This window comes from Sapajus apella, unplaced genomic scaffold (assembly GCF_009761245.1).
Source record: "Sapajus apella isolate SASKATOON/1434 unplaced genomic scaffold, GSC_monkey_1.0 scaffold29, whole genome shotgun sequence".
In the NCBI taxonomy this organism is placed as follows: domain Eukaryota; kingdom Metazoa; phylum Chordata; class Mammalia; order Primates; family Cebidae; genus Sapajus; species Sapajus apella.
This window is the reverse complement of record NW_022436969.1, coordinates 15,166,662-15,179,605: the sequence shown is the minus strand read 5'-3', so window position 1 is coordinate 15,179,605 and position 12,944 is coordinate 15,166,662. Positions and strand designations below refer to the sequence as shown.

Sequence of the window (12,944 nt, the reverse complement as noted above, 5' to 3'; positions counted from 1 at the left end):
CCCTAGTTTATCTCCAGTGTCTAGAACAGGGCCTGTGCCAGTAGGCCTTTTGTAAGGATTTGTTGAGTGAACGTTTTATGCTCTCTGTTACTCCATCTGATTTTTCCAACAGTCAAAGCGTTAGTTTTAAGTTCCAGCCTTGGGAAAACACAGATGTAAATATTTATAATCTATAGACTCACAGTGTTGACTACACCCAGGTTCACGTTTCAGATTTTCTGGGTTGAAAAGCAGTGAGGAGCATAGGTAACTACCTTTCTGCCAGCTGCATTTCTCACTGCCACAGGGCTGTGAAATCCCTAGGACTAAGGTAGCAAATAGGTCCTGCCTTCCAACGGGCCCTATTTGTTATTCAGCGGAGAGGTGCTGGAAGCACTTGGCCCACTGACTGGCAGATCTTGCAGCGATGAGACAGTGTCGGCTGCTGTTGCCAGAGATGTCAGTCAATGGAACAGAGGGTCTCCTCTCTGGTTTTTCAGAATTCTCAAGGTGTAGGCTACTCCAGCTACTCCAACTCTTATTTGGAAATAGATAATTACTTGCATAATTGGTTAAAGAATTCATTCAGACCACAATTATTTATTGACTATCGTCTGTGTTCCAGGCAAAATTTAGACACTAGGAATACGGAAGTGAAAAAGCAGACAAAAATCCTGTCCTATGAAGTATACTTTTGAGTAGTAATCCACAGATAATAAAGAAATAAATGGTGGGAGAACAAGGCGGATTATTTGAGGTCAGGAGTTCAAGACCAGAGTAATCAAAATGGTGAAACCCTGTCTCTACTAAAAATACAAAAATTAGCCAGGTGTGGTGGCACACACCTATCATCACAGCTACTTGGGGGTCTGAGGCAGGAGAATCTCTTGAACGCAGGAGGCGAAGGTTGTAGTGAGCCCAGATGGCACTCTCTCCAGCCTGGGCCACAGAGTGAGCCTGTCTCAAAAAAAAGGAAAAAACAAAACCAAATACAAAGAAAGAAATGATATATCTCACACACACACACACACATGTATGCACACAGAAAGAGAGAGACAGACACAGACAGATGATGAGTCCTATGGAGAACAGCAAGGTGTGGAAAGATAAGAGTTCATCTAAAAAGTTGTCATGTGAGCACCTGAATGGAGAAGGCGGAGTGCTGTCTTTGTAGCTACCCATGCTGGAGGAACAACAGAGGCTAGGGTCCTTTGACATGTATGTGGCATGTTCTGGAGAGATCAAGGAGGCCAGTGGACTAGAGCAGAGCAAACAAAGGTGGTAATAGGAAGGGATGAGGCCAGAAAAGTAGCAAAGGACAAAACATATGGGGTCTTTTTGGGCAGAGGAATGTTATGCTCTAACTCATGGTTTAAAAGGAACACTTGGGTTACTGCACGGAGCAGGCATGTAGGGAGCGAGGGCAGATAGTGACAGAGAAAACTATTTCAAGAATCCAGTCAAGAGATAATAGTGAACTAGAATAGAATGATGACAGTAAAGATGGTGGGAAATGCTCAGATTCAGGACGTATTTTGAAAATAGAGCCAACAAGATTTTCTGATGGATTGGACATGATGCATGAGAGGAGAAATTCATGACACCAATATTTTTGTCTTGTGTTGCTAGAAATACAAAGTTGTTCATTGTTGACATAGGAAAAAAATGGAATGGGCAGGTTTGGTGGAGTATCTGGAGTTCAGTTTGGTCATGTCAATTTTAAGGTGCCTATTAGTAATCTGTGAAGAGATATGCAGTGGTTGTTAGATACCAGTCTGAGATTCAGGGAAGAGATTGGACTACAGTTATAAAATTGGGAGTTGTCAGTATATAGATAACTATTTAAACCTAGGGGTCTAGATGGGTTTACCAAGGGAATGGGTCTCTGGGAAAAAGAGAAGAACCTCCAAACGTGACTGAGAAGGAGCCAGTCCTAAGGAAAAAACAAACAAACAAAAAACCCCAAAAACCCGGGAGGGTCCATGATGTGAAGACAGAGTCCTCCTGAAGACAGAGTCCTACTGACTAGGGTATACTTCCTGCTGTCAAGGTGGTATTGGGCCTGGAGTGACAGATGTGCAATGGAGATGAACAACTGAACTCTAGACAGGAGCATAGATGTCATTGATGATCCTGACAAGGGCAGTTTCCTGGAAGCTGGCGAAAGAATCAAGAGCTATGATTGGAGCGGATGCAAGATAGCATGGGAGAGGTATTAGAAGCAGCAAATAGGTAAATTTTGAGAATTTTTCTTTTTTAAAAACAAAAGCCGAGAAAGAAACAGAGAGCAGCAGCTAGTCTAGCATAGGAAACTCAAGAGATTTCTTTTTTTTTATTTTTGTGCTTCTTATTTTGAAATTGTGGATTCACAGAAAAAGAAAAAAAAAAAAGATCCAGGATGGTCCCATGTAACTTTAATCCAGTTTTCTCCAAAGATAACTTGTGTAACTATAGTTCAGTATCACAACCAGGAAATGGATGTGGGCATTATCCACAGAAGCCACTACAATTACACATGTGCTTGTGTCTATGTGAGTGTGTGTCAGTGTGTGTTCTGTTCATCACGTGTGTAGATCTGTATAACCACCAGCATAATCAAGATCCAGAGCTTCCATAACTCCATGGTACCCTTGTTATATTCCTTTAAAATCACACATCCTTAATTGCTAGCCCCTGGTACCCACTAATCTCTAGTCCGTCTCTATAATTTTCTTATTCCAAGAATATTACATAAATGAAATAACATAATATGTAACTTTTGAAGGGCTGACTTTTAGCATTCAGTATAATTGCCTTGATATTCTTTCAAGCTACTGTGTGTATCAACTGCTCCCTTTTATGACTAGGTAGTAGTCCGTGGTATGGATGGACCAGTTCACAGACATCTGGGCTGTTTCCAGCTTCTGGCTATTATGAATAAAGCTGCCATGAACATTTTTGTACAGGTTCTTGTGTGAACATAAATTTTCATTTCTCTGGGACAAATGCCCAAGAGTGCCATTGCTGAGTTATATGTCAAGAGTATGTTTAGTTTTAAAAGGTACTGCCAAACTGTTTCCCAGAGCGGCTGTACCGTTCCGTTTTACATTTCCACTAGCAATGTGTGAGTGACCCAGGGTCTCTGCATCCTGGCGAGCATTTTGTGTTGTCATGATGCTTTGTTTTAGTCATTCTGATGTGTATGTAGAGAGGATTTTTTTTTAGATGAGAGTAATTGCAGCAAAAGCCAGGAGGCTGCCTGTACCTCTAGTTTCTTCTTAGGTAGCTTGAATATTGTTAAAAATCCAGCACATATTTAAAAATATCGAGTGGCTGTTGAGACATGTATATATAAAGATGGGTATTGTGTGTCTTAGACATGAAGGTGTGGAGATCATCTTGATCCATGAAGATGAGGAGCAGTATAGGGGCAAAACGACGTGATACCTTTCCTCCCTATCATGAAGGTTACAGCTGACACCCCTGTAACAAAAACAGGTAAACAAGAGAAAAGCATAGCATTTAATCAAAGTTCTGTGTGACATGGGAGCCCTCAGAAAATGAAGAGGTGAAGATTTAAGGAAAACTGTCTATTTTTATGCTTAGGTTCAATGAAGAATGTACAACTGTGTAGAAATGTGATTGGACAAAAAGATATTCATCTAAGGGTAATAAACTAGGGGAACTCCGCAAGGCCTGTCAGATTCTCCTGGTCTTTCTGTGTGGCATTCCCTCCTCCTGGGTTTGGGCAGGGTACCTTCTGGAAGGAGATAAGTCAGAGAATTTCTCTATGACCATCTTCCACACAGCGAGGTGGAGGAACATTAGAGTAATCGTTCTAGGTTTTATGATTGGCTTTGGGGGAGAGGGTTTCTAGTTTCTGTGACTCACCTTGGGGAAGAGAAACTCTAGTTTTTATGACTTGCCTTGTGGGAGAAAAGGGAGTAGGAGAAAGAAGGGCAGTCATTAGAGAAACGCAAATCAAAACCACAATGAGATACCACCTCACGTCAGTTAGAATGGAGATCATTAAAAAATCAGGAGACAACAGATGCTGGAGAGGATGTGGAGAAATAGACATGCTTTCACACTGTTGGTGGGAGTGTAAATTAATTCAACCAATGTGGAAGATAGTGTGGCAATTCCTCAAGGACCTAGAAATAGAAATTCCATTTGACCCAGCAATCCTATTATTGGGTATATATCCAAAGGATTATAAATCGTTCTATTATAAAGACACATGCACACGTATGTTCATTGCAGCACTGTTTACAATAGTAAAGACCTGCAACCAACCCAAATGCCCATTGATGATAGGCTGGACAGGGAAAATGTGGCACATGTACACCATGGAATACTATGCAGCCATAAAAGATGATGAGTTCGTGTCCTTTGTAGGGACATGGATGAACCTGGAAACCATCATTCTCAGCAAACTGGCACAAGAACAGAAAATCAAACACCACATGTTCTCACTCATAGGCAGGTGTTGAACAGTGACAACATATGGACACAGGGAGGGGAGCATCACACACTGGGGTCTGTTGAGGGGGACTAGGGGAGGGAAGCAGGAGGTAGGGAGGTTGGAGCAAAATAACATGAAATGCCAGATATAGGTGATGAGGGGATGGAGGCAGCAAGCCACATTGCCATGTATGTACCTATGCAACAATCCTGCATGATCTGCACATGTACCTCAGAACCTAAAGTACCATAAAAAATATTTAAAAAGAAAAAAAAGAACAGCAGAAGGCCAGAAAGAGGCTTTGCTTCTGAGGCCCCGTGAATGTCCTACAGTTCAAAGTACTAAGCATGGTAACTCAGGGTGTCGTTTTCTGAGCCCCAACAGCAGCAAACATGTGCCTCTCACAGAGACTCCTACCTGTGGACGGCGGTAACAACAGCTAGTTCCCGCTGTTTTCCCTCGATCTGAAAGTCTCATTCATCTCAGGTGTACACATTTAGCCACAAAACCTACTCAGCTTCTAGGGTTAAATTTACAGTAGTTCACAACAATTTAGGCGTTATAAATTTCAGTTCTTCTGTTTGTTTATCTATTGATTTTTTTCAGAGGGTCGAAGTGATTTCAAAGTGCCTAAAAGTTGATATAACTGATTAGCCCAACACTAAACTTCAGGACCAAGAAAACCCTTGAAAAACAAAGTGGAGGAAAAAATATATATTTAAACATATATTAATATATGCATAAATTATATATTTATATATCATATATGTATATGTTATATATCATATAGGTATATTTTATATATCATGTATTTAAATATAACCTTTCAAATATCCTACACTGGTTTCATGTTTTTAAGACATAACATCCTTTTCCTTCTCAGTCTGAAAATGTTTTCTCTAAACCAAATTTACTCATCATAAAAAATAGCCAAAAAGCAAAAGGTTGCAGAGAACCTTTTGCAATGAGGAGAAAATTATCTCGTGATGGAGAAAACCAGACCTTAAAACTGCCAATCACACGGAAGTTGCAATCTCTTGGGGGCAGGAAGGAGCCCGTGTTATGGTTGCTTGCTCAGAATGCGGCTCACTCTCGAAGCTCCTTGTAATAACTTGACTGAACAGATGTAGCTACTTCAGGTCATTTGAAACATGTCAGCTTGGGGTGGGTGATTATCAAGGAATTGTGACTTGCTGCCCCACACTCAGTGGAAAGCCTTTACTGAGCCAATTTATCCCCTGGGACCTAGAGAGAAAGGAAGAACAAGATAAAACAAAACAAAACAGGAGATAAGCAGCCAAGTGTTCTGAAAGCAGAGTGAACAGTTAAAGACAGAAAAGCTTTGGTGGCTGAGGGCTTGCATTTTAAATGCTATAAATTCCTGACTTATGATCGATCTCTTTAAAGAGAAGGATTTACTGAGCCAGGATTGTTGCCCAAACACGCGCTTTCTTGCCGTTGATAACTGTACTTGACTACAGCCTTTTGCCGTGCATTTCTGCCCAGAAGACTTTTCGGAAGTGAGGACCATCTGTATCCAGGTGGATGACTGCCATACGCACCAAGGGCTCCAGTGCTTAAAGGTGCTTAGTGATCCACAAGTTACAAGCAGTTCCCTCCTCCCACATCTACAAACATAATGGAGAGTCACATACAGAAAATCATTGTTAGAGAAACATTAAGTCAAATAAGCATAAAGACTAAGACATTGCCATGAACTGCTGGTCACGAGTGTGTGTTCTAAGGGCATAAGGCAAGAGTGAGTATAGAATTCTGCATTGTGGTGGTCCTGGGTGGGGCAATGTTAGCTTTTCTTAATTCAAACAGGAACGTAATGGAAAAGACAAGTTGTCAAGTGTGGATAAGTGGGATTGTTTGACTGCTAGAAGATGAAGGAAATTCAGGCATCAGAGGCTACTTTATGTAACAAACAAATCAAGAGGACATTTATCTTTGTTTAAGGAAAGCCACTTCATGTCCTGTGTATACCTGTATCCCCCACAACAAGCGAAACAGTGACTTTTATTGAGCAGGTGCTAAGTAAATGTCATTAGCTTAATCGATAGGACTTTAAGTAGGCAGAGGGTTGCCTTATCAAGCCATGGTTAGAGGAAGCAGTATTGACGAGAATGCCACCTACACAAACATATGAGAGGCAAAGTGCTGAGGAGAGGGAGAGATTTGAGAGCATTTTCCCTGGAGTTCTCAGCATCTATAATGAAACTGACCTATGATACTGCAGACAGAATCTAGAAGCCTGCTATGATGCTTCTCTTTTAGGTTGCATGAGATCAACAGTCAAAGTAAGGGAAGAAAGAAAACTGGCAGGAGAGAGAAAGGTGTGTCCTTGTTTTGGAAAAGTTGGCCGATGCCTCTGAGTGATTCAAACAGGTGGCTTGATGCCATTTTGAAAGTTTGTGTGAGCTTTCCTAGAAATAATACTGTGAATATTTTCTTCCCTGATGATCTTATTTTGTTGCACCTCAGTTTTATTCTGGATTTGTAAAGTAAGTGTGATGAGGCAATCCATGAGGTATGATTCTTATGGGAAAACTACATGTTGCTTTTAACAGAAAGAAAAAACACATTTAAATGTTTGAAATATACCTAAATGAGCTTCTTACTAGAATAAGGTTATTAATTTTAAATCTTGGCATAATTCAAACAAAATGCCTAAAATAAACAAAATAAATTTGAGCCTAATATGACTTAGATGATTCCATTTGTGGCATCACATTTGTACAACAAATCTAAGCTGTTCATGATGAAACTCGTACTTTGATAATTGATAACTGACTAGCTATTCAGATTTATCTATGTTTGAAAGGAATCAGAATAAACTGAAGCAGAAATACGTGGTTTTAGATACTGAGTTTTATGTGCCATAGATTAAAAAGTATTTTATTGTCGCATGTATGTATGTATCTTTTGAATTATCTTTTAAATTAGAAATAGAAATTAAACCACCTAAGAGACAATTAGCTAGATTTTGAGTCAGAATTATCTAAAATTTTAGCATATGTACAAAAAAATTATTTATCTCAGAGCTACTAATAACTTACAAATGTGACCCTAGAATAGATAAGTGTAGCTATTTTTATAAATTCTTACAAACCAGAAAACTCCTCTTCCAAATATGTCAAGCTTAATTTTCTGCTCTGTGGAGCACAGCTAGTGAGGCAGCAAAGCCCAGTGACATTTTCCATAGTGTGAGTTGCCAACCACTAGAAGCCTGTGGCAGTGTTTATGTCTACAGCAAACACGCTAACAATTGGTTGAAGAAAGGACTATGTAATTCCACCTTGATGTTCCTTTCTGTGGTGCTTACATCACCGTCGAAGAATCATAAAGGCAGAACTGGGTGAGAGCTAAGGTAGCATTTTCTTAGTTATGAGCCAATTTAATCTTTATGCTTTCTGGAGAATACTTTGGTCAATCTCCCCATTTTTCTAAACTACTAAAGAAATGAATCTTCTTTAAGTGTGGCTATTTCAGTGTGTGTGTGTGCTGGGGTGCTCATTTCAGTGGCCATTATTTCTGCAGAGTGGCCTATGTTAATTCCAAAGTCTCCTGAAGAGCATTAATAACATGCCTCTACCTAGATTCTAATAATGCTTTTGTAATTAGATCAAACCTATGATTTGAAAAATCAGCAATAGCAGAAGGAAGAGTTAAACTCAGAGGACCTAGAAAACTTTTGTATGAACAGAATAAAATAAAAGTCAAAAGAAGACCTCTACAATATAATGGACAAAAAATATATGTATGCTATGAAATTCTCTTAAAGTTCTAGGGGAAATATGGTTATCCAAATTGTTCTACTGCAGCACCCCAGCTTTGTTCCCAGATCTGTAAATGACTTTACTTGGCAATACTGGTGAACAGAGAGTCTTAAATAAGTAAATTTTCTAGATAACTGGAGCATATTCTCACTGCCAAACTTAATTTATTATTTAAAATATTTGAAGGTATATTTATTTCTCAGCCTTCTTTTAACCGAAGATGTTGACCATAATTTAATCTTTTTTTTCTTAAAGATATTATTTATATTGACATCTGACTATGTTCAAGACATATATTAAAGGCCCTAATAGGGATCTTGAACATCACACATTCTATTGGTAGAAACCAATACTTATGTGACTAGTATTCACATTTCATATGTTAATTACAAATTTAGTTAAATTATAATTATCTTGTCTTCCCCAATAAGATGTAAAATACTCAAGGAAAGGGACTGTATTTTATGTATTTGCTTAAAAGTGGCACTTTCAGAGAAAAACTCATGGATGGCTACAGTTTAAGAGATTTCAAATTCATTAATGTTAACAAATTTCGAGTTACTATAGATGAAAAATTCTGGAAATTTTACAATTAAGGGAAAATATAATTATATTTACTTTTAGTATTGTGGAAAATTGAAATGCATTGTTTTGAATTGGCACCTTTATATAGCTAAAGACATTTTGATAGTTTAGGAAAATATAATGTCTCATTTAAAAAATTTTTTTAATCCATTTTGGTACACATATATTAAAAATATTTTCCTAAGATATCTCAGGGTGCTGAACTTTATTGTGTCCAATAATTAATATTTCCCTCCATTTTTAAGAAGAAATGAACACTTTGAATGCATGGAATAATTGGTATTTATAGCAAAAACCAGGATATTATCTTTTCTCATCCTCCAAAATGATAAGCAGATAACTAAAGCATACATTTTCAGCAAAGGCATGAAGAAGGAAAACAATTCTGCTTTTCTTTTATTGTTTTATAAGGAAGTGCATTCTCAGAAGTTAATACTTAGTTTTAATTGCATCCTTTAGAAAGCTCTGTCTGATAAAATGGCATGTTTATGAAAACTGAAACAAAAGAATACACCCAATAATGTTTTTCTCATAATTCTCCACTAGTTAAAACCTACTTACAATAAAATACCTGGATCTTAAATGTACAGCTTGGTGAAAGTTATGGATTAATATACGTGTATAACCCCCACAAATAGAATGATAGTTTCACCCAAAGGCCTCTCCTGTTACTTGTCCTAATTAATACCCCCAAAAGTTCTCACTCTAATACATTTTTCACCATAAATTCATGTGATCAGTTATTGTAATTTCATATAAATGGAATGACACACTATGTTCTCTTTTGATTTTCTTCCTCAATATCATCTCTGTGGGGCTGATCCATGTTGTATAATTTGTAATAACAGTTTGATCTGCTTTGTTGATGTAGAACAGTAAATCTTGTAAATATACCGTACTGTAGTTGTTGTTTTTTTATTTTTATTCTTTTTCTTGTGCCCTTTGACTAACATCTCCCCTTTCTCCTATCCCCCAGATCCTTGTAGCCAGCATTCTACCCTCTGTTACTATGAGTTTGTGCCACAAATGTCATTTTTCTGAATCAAGATCCAATCCAGGATCACAGACTGCATTTACTTGTCATATCTCTTTACTCTCATTCGATTTGGGGGCCTTCTTAGACTTTCCTTATCTTTCATGACTGACAATTTTGAGGAGTGCTGGCAAGTCATTTTGGAGAATTTCTCAATTTTGGTTTGTCGGATATTGCTTCATGATTAAATTGTTTTTTTTTTTTTTTTGCATGAATACTGCAGAGGCTATGCTGTGACCTTCTTAATATATCATATCAGGAGATACATGATGTCAGAACGTCTCATTCCTGGAGATGTTAATTTTGACCACTTGACTGAGGTGGAATCTCAATTTTCTCCACTATAAATTTATATTTTTTCCCTTATAGATAATAAGGATCTTGTGGGAAGAGAGTTTGAGACTCTGCCATTGTCCTGTTTTTTCATAAACTTTTGCCCACAAATTTTAGTCTGCATCAACGATTCTTATTTCTAAACAATGATTACCACTTGTTTGTGAGGTGATGATTTTCTATATCTATCATTCCTTTTGTATTTTGAATTTGAATTTCACTGTAGGGATTTTGTCTTTACCTATTCATTCAATTACTTATTGGTGGTATGGACTCAAGGATCTTTATTTTATTCCATGAGTTGAACTTCGTTGTGATCATCGTTTAGTTTGTTGCTCTCATTCTAGAATTGGCCCTTGGGGGGCTCCTTCAGGTTGACCCTGATGCCATGAAATTTTGAGCATATGATTGCTCTGACACTATAAGATCTTGCCGGCTCATCTTGCTCCATTTCCTCACCTTGCTAATCTCCACCAATTCCCAAAATCAGCCTTTTCATGAAGGATGTTTGGCTCTTTTCTTAGCAAAAGGTGTTCATTGCTCTTCTGCCATTGCTTCAAGGTCACCTGACAGAGCTAGGAAATATGTGTACATATACATACACACATGTGCACACATCTTTACTATATGTCCGTTTGTGTACACACACACACACACACACACGCACGCACACACACACACACAATCCTGAGTTCATGCTGAGGCATCTGATTCCAGTCCAGCATCACAGGGTTCATTCCAGCCAAATCACTTCCATTACTTGTAACTCCTCTTTTTGACACTGAGAAACTTTACTCTTGGTATCATCAATCTATTCAATTATTTGCTTAATCCTCCTATATGCACAATGTAGTCTCACAGTGGCAATTTCATACCACTCTAAAATACCACTCCTTTAACTGGAGTACAATACGTGTGTATACTTTTCCTTGTCTTTAGACTTGGAGTAAGCAGTCAAAACACTGTTTCTGAAAGTTATTTAGCTTAGTTCTATTCTTTCACATCCCCTTCACTGTGGTTATTTATTTATAATGCAATATGCATGAAAGATTAATGTCTTAATTTATGAATATTAATTTCATATCCTGTTGACTTACTATATTATTTTATGATGTGGGGATTAAGAATATTAACTATTATTGATTCTTAAGTGTTTTTCAGGTATTATATCATCTGTAAGCAGGGATTATTTTACCTCTTCTGTACCAGTTATAATACCTTTAATAGATTTATTTTGTCTAATTGCAGTTGTTAACACTTTCAATAAAATAATAAATAATAATGGAAATACTAGCATCTTCCTTTTGTTCCTGATGTGAGTGGGAATGCTTCTAGTGTTGTTCAGTTAAGATACCAATTTTGACATTGAGAAATATGTATTTTTTAATATTTTAAAAATCACATTTATTTTCTTGAATATTCTTATAATGAGTGAATGTTGAATTTTATTAAGGCCTTTCAGCATATATGGAAAAATCATATTGCATATGATACTAATAGATTTCCTAGTATGAACCAACTTTGAATGCCTATAACACTTAGTTGTATTCATTATTTTCTTAATATGATGCATACTACTATGTTTGCCAAAATTTCTTTTAGTACTTTTGCATTGATATTCATGGGCAATATAGGTCTATAGATTTCTTTTGAAGAGAGTTTTTAAAGTTTAGGTATGAGTGTCATTCTGGCTCAATAAAATGAAACATTGTCTCTCCTATTTCCAATGTTTTGCAACAATTTGTAGAGTACTGAGACTATTTGGTCTTCAAATGTTTTGTAGACTTTTACCACAGCACTATCTGGACCTGGCTGTTTTTTATTATATTTATTTTTAATAATGCTCTCTATTTCTTGTATGGAAATTGATCTCTTTAAACTTTCTCCGTTAATGAGGTCTATTTTAGTACATGTGATTCCCTGGAAAATTTTTCCTTTCATCTAAATTTTCAAACTTGTATACATAGATGTTTGTAGTTACTTATGCTTCCTATTTCATCTTTTTTCAATTGCTAATTCTTCATGTTATTTTTTATTTTGTGTAGTTTTGCCTTCTCTTTTTTTTTTTTCTGGTCAAGGTTACAAATGGTTTGTTTATTTTGTTAAAAGTTTGAAAAACTGAGGGTATTTATTTATAGAGTTACTGTTTTCTGATTCTCTGATCATTAATTTCTACTTTAATCATTATTATTTCCTCCTACATGGAATTATTATTTAGCTGGAAATGTATTTTATTTTAATTATTTCATTTCTCCTGACAGAAGCACTTAAATGATCTATGGAAATAATGCAGTGCTATTGTATCACAAACAATAATTTTGTGAAAGTTAACCAACTGATTCTAAAATTTACTACATTCTCTTCAAATGTGAAAAAGGCTAGATCAGACAGACATATCTTAAGTTCGAAATGCGCTGTTTTCTTGTCTGACTTCGGCAAATATCTAATTCCCTGATTATCAATTTCCTAATTTGTAAAGCAGAAAAGATAACAACTTATGTGGACGGATTAAGTGAGATAATTTCTGAAAAACACCAACCCAGGCCTTAATATTATATACTCCATAAATGGGCCGTCTCTCTATTTTTCTGAGTTAGGGATAAAATAACTACTCTTTATTGTGCATTGTTAAAAGCATTTTGTTAGTATTTATTTCTTTTATTCATAGTCTTCTGCAGAAGATGTACGTAGCTTGCCCTTAAAGATGGGTAAGTGACCAAATTGTGGCATGAAGTCCATCCAACTGACTTGGAGCTCATGCTCTTTTTTTTTTTTTTTTTTTTTTTTT

General features: G+C 36.8%; 1 protein-coding gene across 4 annotated transcripts in view; it reads left to right on the top strand.

The window, feature by feature from the left end:
- The window catches only part of DLGAP1 (DLG associated protein 1), a 979,377-nt gene that overhangs the window by 113,629 nt on the left and 852,804 nt on the right, over positions 1–12,944 (top strand). The window lies entirely within an intron of this gene.